The sequence below is a fragment of the Pteropus vampyrus genome, unplaced genomic scaffold (assembly GCF_000151845.1).
Source record: "Pteropus vampyrus isolate Shadow unplaced genomic scaffold, Pvam_2.0 Scaffold20, whole genome shotgun sequence".
Taxonomy (NCBI): domain Eukaryota; kingdom Metazoa; phylum Chordata; class Mammalia; order Chiroptera; family Pteropodidae; genus Pteropus; species Pteropus vampyrus.
In genome coordinates this window covers 1,871,476-1,880,591 of record NW_011888801.1, presented here as the reverse complement: position 1 = coordinate 1,880,591, position 9,116 = coordinate 1,871,476, and the positions used below count along the sequence as shown (strand labels likewise).

Here is a 9,116-nt window from a genome sequence, read left to right as displayed (position 1 = left end):
AAGTTAGTTCAATTCTTAGTCATTCTTATTATCATTTAGTTGCCTAACTCATAGCTAAAGAAAATGACTCACATAGCCAATGAACATATTTTTACTTTTAGCAATGTGGAAACAGAGAATGTAATTTTTTGAAAGTATATTTTTTTAAATAATGAAAGTGCTGATAAATTAAATGCAGTATCTTCCAGCAATGATATAATATTATGTAAAATCTGTACTACTACAGGATATCAAGAAAGTGTTTATTTCTCAGTTTTAGTCTGGCACAAATTTCATGACCCAACTTGATAGGAATTCTTTCAACTTATGTCAGATACATGTGGGAAAACCATTTAATGTAAGATTTTTGTATTGTAGAAATTCTAACCTCTCATACAACTGGTTTAAATATATTTATTGAATTACAAAGTGCATCACTGAGCAATATAAATTAAAGTAAAAAATATTTACATGGATTATAAGTGATGGAGCAGCAAATGAGTGGAAAAAGAGTAGAAATATTCTTAAAAATTAGGAGGCTGCTAACAAAGAGTTGGTTGGAATCACTGTTTCATATAATAAAGCTTTAGCACAGAAATTCCACCAACTCCCAAGGGTAAGATGTAATAAAAGCTGTTAATGTAATGAAAGGAAGCTCAGTGAATAGCCGACTTTCTAAAACATTTTGTTCAGAGATTGGAACTAAACATACCCACAAAGAATACAATATTAAAGTACATTTACTGCTGTTGAGAAAGAAAATATTAAGGAGAGGGGACAGTATGACACGCAGGAATAAATTCAAATGAATAAAAATTTCATCTGGCAAATATTGTTGAAAAACTGGGGGACAAAATAGGCATATTTGATTATTTCTAATACTCTTTAAGAAATAAATGTGAAACTTATAGGGAACAAGTAATGGTATATTTTAATATGTCAGACATACCTAAGGATATCAAAAGACATTAATGTCACAGTAAATAAAACTTAAAAGTAAACACCCTAGTTACTATATGTTCCCAAGCTTACTTAAGGGAACATGATTAATGGAAATAGTTTTGAACTAAATGAGATATACTGTAACTTCTTATTTATCTGTGTAAAAACATTTCATGATTAATGTCTGAAATGTGAAACATTAAAGAAAAACATTTATATAAAAGATCTATTTTTTTAAGTCTTGAATTAATGATTACATTAAATTTGATGCCCAAACAGAATAAATTATTTTAGATTAGGACCAGAAAGAAATCTCTATTGTTAAACAGAAAGAGCCTATTACCATTGACAACAACCTACTAGGATGAACAAGAATTTCAAACTTGATTTAATTAAAAACATAGGAAAGCAACAAGTTCAATAGTGTACCACATAAATTTATTGCATTGTTCTTGCATGCAGTGAATCGGAATGAATTTATGAATAGATAAGAATATCTACTATTCCTGTTTCAATTATAACTTAACAGTAATGCAAGCCTAACAATGGCTTTCCTTCGTACTTCAGATAGAGGATAAACACTTTAGATCCCAGTTAGTTTTCTTTCGGTGGTAAATATGAAAAAATCAAAAGTCCAATTTAAAATGGCCTAATAAATTTCCTTTTTTCACACAGCCTAGGAAATCTCTTCTAATTTCATGTAAGACTTAATCATGAGGCAGGGTAGCTAGCTTTAAGATTGGGTAATTTAGCAGCTCAATAAGATCATTAAGGATAAAGGTTCTCTCCGTCTTTTTATTCTACCAAACAGTGTTTTATTTTAAATTCAACTAGCCCTCATGTGATTACAAAATAGCTCCCACAATTCAAAGCATCCATCAAGATGGATAACATCCAGAAATAGAAAAAATAATCCCTTTCTTAGAAGGTCCTCATGAAATCACCCCTCATGTCTCATTGGCCAGATATGAATCACATGCCCATGTCTTCACTGATTACTAGCACAAAAAAATGGGACAACTATGATTGGCCTAGACTAATCAGGATTTACTCAAGTCACATGGTAGAGGAGTAGCCCCGCCCTCTGCCCCCGCTACACACACACTCAAAATAAGGATCTCCCACAAGGATGACAGCAGTTATGAATGCCTGTTGGGTAAACTTTGTATTAAGTAAACTGGATAGCTTATCTTGACATTAATTAAATTAACTTAGCTATGATTATAGGGCCAAGTTAGATGATGTCTTTAGATCTATTATAGCTCTCATGTTCTATAAGACAGGCAAAAAAGCATAGTGGTTAATAACCTGGATTTTAAAGTCAGACTGACCTGGGTTTAAATACCCATCCTGCCGCTTATTTACTGTAAAATCTTGATCAATATACCCTCTCTTCTGAAAATCCAGATAATAGTAATATTTAACTCATGCTGCTATGGGAATAAAATAAGATGATGAATGTAAAATGCTTAGCATTTTAGCTAAGCTTCATAGGAAGCAGTCAATAAAGTTTAACTCACTCAATGTTAACAAATATTATTAGTCTATAATATACATAATTACTGTAATTTTTGTACCACTAATTTAGAACTTGTGATAACTAAAACATTGCTTATTTCCAAACCAGTACAACTGATTCCACCTCCCATATTTTATAAATAACAAGCTGAGAATTTAAGAGATTTCATGACATACCTAATAGCTATCTCTTCTAATTCTTCTCTTTAACAGGTATTTCCTCCACTTACAACTTAAATATCTCCAGTATTCCCTTAGATTTATTCCTCGAAACTCAACATCGCAGAACGAAATTCATTACTTCCCCCAAATTATGTTGCTTCTTTCAAAAGTTAATAGCATCACCATGTCTCTATACAGATTCCAAAGACAAAACTTGAAAATCTTCCTGGATTTTGGATGCCCTCTCTTATCGATCAGTCACTAAATCCTGTCAATTCAACCTCTGAATTTTATATATATATATTTTGTTTGTTTGTTTGTTTTGTTTTGTTTTTTAACACCTACAGCACCTGATATTCCTAGGTGGTCTCCCATCCAAGTACTAACTAGGCCCAGCCCTGCTTAGCTTCCGAGATCAGATAAGATCAGGCACATTCAGGGTGGCATGGACATAGACTCTGAGTTATATTTTGAATCCAGCCCATATGTTCCAAAGTCATTACTGCTACCCTATAAGAGATCCTCATTATCTCATTAATATCTATTACAAAGAGTTTTAAAACTAATATACCTGCCTCCAGCCTCAACTTCTCTCCACTTCATCCTGTATTCTATCAATTATCTTTGTAAAATGCAAACTAAGCATGTTTGCCTGCTTAACAATCTTCCACAGGTCCCACGTATCTCTCATGTAAAAAATCCAACAACTTTAGCTTAGTATATAAAATCACTCACAATTTGGCTCCAACCTACACATGCAGTTGCTTCTCTTAACTCTCCTTCCATGACTCACAGCAGTTATCACACTGTATGATAGCTAGCTATTGCTCGTCTGTCTATAATTGGAGAAAGTGAATTTTTTCACAGGAGGATTATATCATATGAATCTCTACATTTCTGGTATGTATAATAAATATTTAATAAGCATTAACTGAATGAATAAATAGTGGCAGAATAAGAACTCAAGTCATAAAACTCCAAGTTCTAAGCTTTTTTACATTTTGCTAGATATACCTATTTCTTATTTAAGAAATTTAATGATCAAATCTGTCTTCACCCTAAGACTGTAAACTATGAGTGAAGGAAAATTACTGTCTGACACTCTGTCCTCCAATGTCTAAAATAGACTTCACAGGGCTTCACTCATTTATTCCCTACCTGAACCTGTAGTAATTTAACTTAACTCCTATGCCAGGCCTTCAATAAATGTCTGATGAACAAATAAAACTCTGTGTGTGTGTGTGTGTATACAATAAGACATGATAAGATCTCAAGTTTTTTTGAAAGTATTAAGAATATAAATGATATACAAAGATACATGCATAAGCACAGAAATACAAACACCCACTAGCAAATGAAAATAAAGCCAAATATTTTGCTATAGTCCATTTACTTTTAGTAATAGTAAGAACATGTATTTCCCTCTTGTATACTAAGAAAAAAAAAGAGTTTAAGATATTAGGCTAGATCCTTCTCTCCTCCTCCCTGTAAACATTAATAAGTTATACAATATGGCATGTTTAATGCAGTCATCACTTTAGTGATTATATTACAAAGGACCCTACCAGTTATGAAATCACCAATAACTGAGGAAAATTTCACACAAATATTAGTTATAGAATAATGTACTCTGTTAGAATATATGGAAAAGTAGGCAGGAAAACAGTGGAAACTAGAGGCAGAAAATATTTGTGATCATAAGCAAATAAGAAAATATGCCCCAAAACATCATCTATTCAATGAGTATCTTCAAAATGGCTCTTAACTTCCTTTCTAATGTTTATTATACCTTTCTCTTCCAAAGTTCTGCTACCAATCCATCATCTCTTGCAAGAAAAGGAACAAACAAAACACACACTCCTAGGAGAATCGATTATACTCCTCATGGCGAGTCCACAGATCCATAAAGTCTTCAGGTTTATTGACTAGTTGATATAAAAGTGAAATATATCTGCTAAACCAATTGCCTTTGAAAAATAAACTCTTATCATGAAAATAGTTATTTTCAACAAGTTATACCCAAACACATAATAATAAAAGAATCTTAAAGGTCATCTAACCCAATTAACTCTATCTCCTTGATTCATTCACCAACATTCTTACCAAGTAATCCAGTCTATACTTTAACACCTCCTGAGAAAGAACTCATACTTCCAAAACAATCTGATTCTATTCTTGTATTTCTTTACTACTAGAAAGTTTTCCTTTATTGAGCTAAAATTATTCAGTCTGTTTCATCTATGTACTGGTTCTTCTATCCCTGAGGTCTCACAAATAACTCAATAAAATTAGATTTTCCATATGAAGGAAACCCTTCAAACGAAGAGGGCTATCATATATATCCTGATTCTCCTTCTTCAAGTTAAAACTATCTGGTTTTCAATCTGTCTTCGTGACATTTTTAAATTCCTTTAATAATTAAAAAATAATAATAATAAGGGAATGTTTTAGAATCCACTCTGTCAACCATGAGTTTCAACACGAGAAATAATGCATATCCACCAAAAGAGTACTATGGAGTTATTATCCTTTTAATTTATGAAATCTAAGAATAGGACACCTTGTTCTTCTATGAGTGGACTACCATAAATGTCCAGGGAAGCTCGTAACCAATGTTTTAATGTTGATTAGGGGTGAAAAAGTAAATAAGATAGTAAAAATAAGTCTGTAAAATATGAGGCTACCTCTTTGGCCTCAACTTTACATTTTTGACACTAAGTCTACACTATTCATGTATTAATTCCCTTTTCCTGCTAGAAAGTTTATACTTTATATCAAGGTTATACTAGACATTTTATGTGGTTTTTTTAAAAAAAAAAAAAAACACCATTTTCTTGTAGGTGAAATTAAGTCAATATTCTCAATTTATTCATATACTTAGTTATAAGTATATAGTTAAAATATCAAACTGAAAACAGCTTAAGGAGCTCGGAGTTGGTATTAAGTTTCAGAATATCTAAAAAGCGAAACACTAGTAAAATCAAAGCAGTCAGAAGTCAGTGATACAAGTATCAGCCAAAAACTGGCTGAGTGTACTTGACTAAACCACTTAACCTCTCTGGGCCTCGGAGTACTCTCATCTGTGAAATAAAGATAAAGAATTAGGATCAGAAGTTCTCAAATGCTTTGATCTCAGGAACTCTTTACATTTTAAAAAAAGTATTAAGTACTTCAAAAAGCTTTTATATCTATTTCTGGTTACCATATTAGAACTTAAAACAAATTTTTTAAATGTGCATTTTTATTTTTTTAAACCATAGAACCATTAAATGTCAACATAAATAACACTTTATAAAAAATAACTATTTCCAAACTAAAAAACATTAGCGATAAGAGCTAACATTGTTTTATAATTTTTGCAAATCTCCTTAATGCCTGACTTACTAGAAGACAGCTAGATTCTCCTATGCTTACACAGTCCCAACAATATTACAAGTCATATAACCTCTGGAAACTATTTAGATTCATGAGAGAATGAGAATAAAAAGGGCAAACAATGTCTTGGTATCATTTTGAAAATAGCTCTAACCTCCCAGATCCCCTGAAAAGGTCATATGAACCCACCCCGTTACCCCCACACACGAAAGAGGCCCTGAACTACATTTTGAGAACTGCTGGACTAGACCATCTTTAATTCTCAAGAGCCATATGAAACTGGACAGATGACAAGATTTCTGACTTTTTAAAAAATTTAAACACTTATCTCTAACAATACAGAATGTGTCACTATTATGATTCGAAGAAATTTCAGTGAGATGGTCCTATTTAAACAAACTATAAAAAGCCATCTCAGTAAAGCATATGATAAAAAAATACAGATAACTCTTTGTTACCATGGAAATTTCTACAGGGAGGAAAAGCTATCTAAGTAATTTCCTTTGTACTTTAACACTACTAATAATACTTGGCATGACAAAATTGCTCTTCTACTATAAGTAAAGTACTATGCTAAGTGGAATGAGGGAAACCAACCAGGAAAAACTTTACAGTCTTGCAGGAGAGATCTGATGTATACTCTAAAACTATAATACAAAGTTAAAAAAAAAAAAACAGACAACTGCTCTGAAACGAGTTAAGATAAAGCACTATGGTGGTTCATAATCTTAACAGTATCATGAGAATGATGTTAATATAATTATGATTATACTATTCATTCACAAAGTCTAGGAACACAAGAAAATCTATCTTTATATATACTAGCCTATAGAGATATGTTTCATTCACTGAATTCAAAGTAATACATGTACCTTTCTAGAGGAAAAATTCAGTTGTAGGAAATAAAAGCAAGTTTAATCTCTAATTTCAAAAACAGCAATAAAATCGTTATTGGCACAATCAACAATAACTTTGGCAAGTAATTTTAACACTAGGCATCAATCTTATGATTAGACACAACCACAGCTGGAGTGATAATATGATCAAAAAAAGTAAGTACTTTAAAATCTTAGAAACACTGACTGAAGCTTCCATTCTTCACTGAAAAGTATCTATATTTCATTATTTATCCATATTAATATAATGGATGGTCATTCAACTGCGACATGTAAATGAATAGTGCACCACATAGTTGCTTTCTTCCTAATATACAAATTTAGAAGAGCAATCTTTCCCTTAGTAAAAATAATGAATTCAAGCCTAATTTTCTCTCCTTAATTGGGAAATATTAAAGAACACATAAAATAATCAAAACGTTTCCCTTAATTTGTAAATAACTGTAACTCAGATTATAATATTAGTCTTATTTATTTTAAAATGTAAAGAAAACTGAAACATGACTTTTGGTAACATATCTTCTTTTAAAAATAATTATATTTTTCATGCATATGGAGCTAAGATATTTAATAGGATTCGTATTATATCAACCTTGAAAAGAATCTCTATTTATAGCCCGGGCAAAATGATGTAGCTGATAGAGGCTTTGTTCATCCCCTCTTACGACCAAATCAAAGTTGTAATGAAAACACGGAGCAAAGAGCAAGCAGAGTCACCTGGGGTCTAGATAAACAGAAGCAAAACAACTAGGGAAAGAAATAAGACATCACCCTGCAACAGTAGGAAGCAAGATGGGGTGAAGATATGAGGCTGCCCAGTACTGAGCGGCTGAGTGGGACAAGGCTACAGCAGCTGCAGCCAGCAGCTGCAGACTCCTCTTAAAGGGGCCATGTCCACGACCGGACAGACTCGCTTGCTCTGAGCACCAGCACCAGGTCGGCTGCTCTGGGGGTACCAGGGACTTACAGGGGAATACTGAGTTGTTGGAACCAGGGCCAGAGGCAAGGCTTTCTCCTGACAGAAGTGCTGGCAGTATCCATTGTTCCTCTTTTGAACCCTTGCCGCTCCAGTGTGTGGATTCAACACTGCCATAGCTGAGACATCATCAAACTGGATAGCACAAGTCCTCCGCCCAGAGGATTCCCTGAAACTCTGCCTCCCCCAAATCACAGCCCTACCCAAGGCACATTCAGTTCTATCTTAGGCCAGTCCAGTGCATCTTGCTAAGTAGCTCCAAGACCCACGGTGGTGGCAGCTGGTCTAGGTTTTTGGCGTTGCTTCTTGAGGCAACTATAAGCACAGCATTAGTGGACTGCTTGTTGAATCTTACCAATTGGACCCAGAGGGGCAAAAGCTGGGGCGGGCTAAACTTGGCCTGTAGCTGAACCCCTCTCAGCACTGTGCCTCTGGACACCTACTACACAAAGTCATGCTAATAAGTCGAGACTTAGGAGCTTTGATTAGTACACAGAAACAGACACAGAAAGGCAGCCAAAATGGGAAGATAAAGAAGCAGAAACCATATGAGAAAACAGAACAGAAATCCAGGAATAACGGAGTCAAGCAATCTAACAGATGCAGAGTTCAGAACACTGGTTATAAAGATGTTCGATGAACTTAGAGGAAGTGTAGATGAACTCGGTGAGAACTTCAACAAAGAGATAAAAAATATAAAAGTGGAAATGGAAATTATAAAAGGGAACCAGTCAAAAAGGAAGAATACATTATCTGAGATGAAGAGTATATTAGAGGAAATCAATAGAGTGGATGAAGAATAGGATCGAACGACCAATATAGAGGATAGGGAAGCCAAGGACACTCAATCAGAATGGCAAGAAAAAAAGATGCCAAGACTGTAATAATTTAAGGAACCTATGCAACACGATTAAATGTCGTGTCGCATAGGTTCCTTATGTAAGCTCTCTGGAGCTTACAAGTAGCTGTCGTTTTTCCTCATTATCTAGCACCTTCCAGATGCAGCATTTCTTCTTCTCGTGTAAAGGAACTGAACACTTCAATTTCTCAAAAGAAACTATGCAGGACAAAAGGGCTTGGCACAAAATATTCAAAGTGATGAAAATCCAAGATCTACAACCAAGAATATTTTATCCAGCAAAGCTATCATTTAGAGTCGAAGAACAGATAAAGAGCTTCCCAGACAAAAATTAGCTAAGGGAATTTATCAGGAAATGGATGGACTTCTTTAAAAAGAAAAAACATGTATCAAAAACAGGAATAAAGAA

General features: G+C 33.7%; 1 protein-coding gene and 1 pseudogene across 3 annotated transcripts in view; both read right to left on the bottom strand.

Moving 5' to 3' along the window:
- ADK (adenosine kinase) overlaps positions 1–9,116 on the bottom strand; it is a 475,283-nt gene that overhangs the window by 394,204 nt on the left and 71,963 nt on the right. The gene's annotated exons all lie outside the window — the stretch shown is intronic.
- LOC111736607 lies at positions 2,940–3,058 on the bottom strand (annotated as a pseudogene).